Here is a 2,851-nt window from a genome sequence, read left to right as displayed (position 1 = left end):
TCAATGGTTTATAGAGTTTAATTAAAACACCAAACATTCCACCACTTCCTAGTTTTGAACTTATCACCTCTTAAGAGAAAACTCATACTCTTAACCATTAAATCCAATTACATTTATATCACCCCTATCTGAGAACATTAAAAATTTCTAAAATATATAAGATGGAAAAAAAATTAATGAACCATTCCACATCGACATACATATATATTTCGGCTATATAACATTCTTTTGTGCCAGAAAGTTTCCCGCCTAAAGTGAGGGGAAAAATAGAAATGGAGATGCAAATGCTCGTCTGTTGAGGCTGAGGGTGAAAACGAAATTGGAATCAGAATGGAGAAGAAGATGAAGATCAACAATGGATCATCGGCGCCTGCACCAACAGGGTGTTACAAGTGTGGCAGGGCAGGTCATTGGTCTCGAGACTGCACATTTCCCCCTACTACATCCAAGCCCCCTAATTTCCCCTCCGCCGCGGCTGGAGGAGGGAAGCAGCAGCAACAAGAAGGTGAAAAAGCCGCCACGCACTCGTCCCAAGCTCACTCCCGATCTCCTCCTCTCCAATGACGGCCTCGGCTACGTTCTGGAGCACATCCCCCGCATGCTTCACTTCAGGGGCCCTGGTCATGAGGTCCGATCTCCTTCTCCTATTCTTTTATTTGGTTTTCATCTCCATCACATTCTTGATTCTTTTTATTATGATCGGCTTACTTTTGGGATTTCATCTCCATTACATCCCCTGTTTCTTTTGTTGTGGTTGGATTCATTTTTCTTGGCAGGTGAGTGATCTGGGTAACCTGATTGAGGCTTTCATTCAATGGCATTCCCGCTTGCTACCTTCTGTCTCTTTCCAGTATTTTGTTGACAGAGTCGAGAAGGTCGGCGCCAGTAAACGTGTTAGGGTATGCCTGCCTTTGTTATTCTGTCCCATTTTGCCTTGAACTTCTTGAATACCCAGAATTTAGTTTATTAATTATGCATTTTTGCTGGGTTTTACCAGAACTGCCTTCGAGAGCTAAGAGAAAGGGTCGCCAGAGGAGAGAATCCAAAAACCCTGCACGAGCCTCCCGTGGAGCCGACTTCACCTGTAGATGGTCAGTCCTTTACAATTTTTTTTGGTTAAATTGTTTTAAATTTTTCTTTTTTTCCTCTTCCAAATCTAAAAGACACCCCAATGGGCAGCGCTGTAAAATACAGACTTACTCAACTTCCAAATCTGCCCCTCCAACCTGCTTCATCTTTTTTAACGCACCATTTGGGTGGGTCCGATCGTCTAAAAACCACAACTTAGATAACCGGAAAACACAGTCAATTTCATCAGAATCCGAAGGCCACTTTTGCAGGACAATGGTAGATCATGGGAAGGGCTATAGACAGTCAACGAGTAAACGGTTGACTTTGTCACCGGGCCACCGAAGATCCAAATCTAGAATCAGATTAAGCTCAAGTCCATTTGGCTCCTTACCCTATTTTACTTAATTACTGAACGAAGGCCCCATTGGTCACTTACTCTCTGAAGGGCAAAATAACTGAATATTGACTCTCCTCTCACCTGATCTCATCTTCTTTTTTGACATTTCACTTATGTGGGGCTGATCAGATCTATAATGAAACCTGGCCGACGACTCAACCCTCTGTTAACTTCGTCACTCAACACTCTGTCAACCTCACCAACGAACCAATGCATCATTGACTCTTGCCCTATTTTACTCGACAGTGAGCAAGGTTTCCTTGGCCACTTCCCCAACAACTTTCTCCTTTTCAAGTGCAAAATATCTGAAAATTTACTGGCCTTTGTCTGGGTTTTGACACTTGATTAAAGTTCCTTCTTTGCACCAATGCACAGATGTTATGGTAGATGGAGATGTTGGATCAGAGGACCCAAATAAAGATGTTGTAGATGACGACATTCAAGAGGATTTGTTTGATGAACTCTATCGGCACGCAGTAGGAGAGGTAATGCCTTCCCCAGTAACTGCAATTCGGTTGTATGATTAATTAATAAAACCCCGTGTTTTCTTTCTGCCTTCTTATTGAATAAATGCACTTGCTTTCAGAATCCAATTTCTTCTTCCCAAAAGGGTTCAGCAAATGAAGTTGGTAGCCTTTCTTTCTCTCAATCACCGATTCTAAATACTACTCCCGAGGAGCAAGGCTGGCAACATTCACAAAATGAGGTGAATGAGCAAGGAAAAAGCCAGAACCAGATCACAGAGGAACAGAAAGCTCGGATGGAAGAGAATCGATTGAAGGCCTTGGAGAGGGCTGCTGCCAGGGCATCTCAATTACAAGCGCAGTGATCTATGTTATTTATTTGATTGTCATGGCTTAGTTTCCTGTATATAATCACTCGCTTTCTAGCATATCATGTCAAGGGTATCAAACTGAAATGTAATTGAGATGAGGGGATACACTTAATGGTTTAATTCCAGGCACCGTGGCCAACTAGTTTCACAATCTTGTGTTCTGTTGTCAGATTCGAGTGATGCAATTTCAGGAGTTTATTTCTTTTTGTTGTCAGATTTGAGTGATGCAATTTCAGGAGTTACTTTATTTCTTTTTTGGTAGAGATTTCTCAGATTTCAAATTTTAGTCGAACAATTGACCATTCAGCAGACTTGGGTCGAAAAGCCATTCTGTGAAGGCAACGCGAGTCATTGGATCTGACTACATTTTCAGTTTTCTTATGTTTTCCCATCTTTATACTCACGAGAGTATCAATGTGCAACGAAATCCCAGGGATATGCCAGTGTAGTAAGATACTAATGTAGGCATCACATCTTTCCTAAAATTAATTTATGTAAGAAATTACTAAGTGAATCCTGTCTACTGTTTTGTGCTGGAAAGCTAATAT

At 41.6% G+C, this 2,851-nt stretch overlaps 1 pseudogene across 1 annotated transcript; it reads left to right on the top strand.

Annotated features, from left to right (window-relative positions):
* Nucleotides 1-227: 227 nt before the first annotated feature.
* LOC149218097 (uncharacterized) lies at nt 228-2,454 on the top strand (annotated as a pseudogene). The gene is made up of 5 exons (XR_016248608.1): nt 228-628; nt 777-899; nt 998-1,091; nt 1,844-1,953; nt 2,055-2,454. The product of XR_016248608.1 is annotated as an uncharacterized LOC149218097 (transcript).
* Nucleotides 2,455-2,851: the final 397 nt, after the last annotated feature.

Source organism: Pinus tabuliformis, chromosome Q (genome assembly GCF_031772625.1).
Source record: "Pinus tabuliformis cultivar Carrire ecotype Pingquan chromosome Q, CPIR1, whole genome shotgun sequence".
NCBI lineage: Eukaryota > Viridiplantae > Streptophyta > Pinopsida > Pinales > Pinaceae > Pinus > Pinus tabuliformis.
This window is presented reverse-complemented; position numbering and strand designations above follow the sequence as displayed.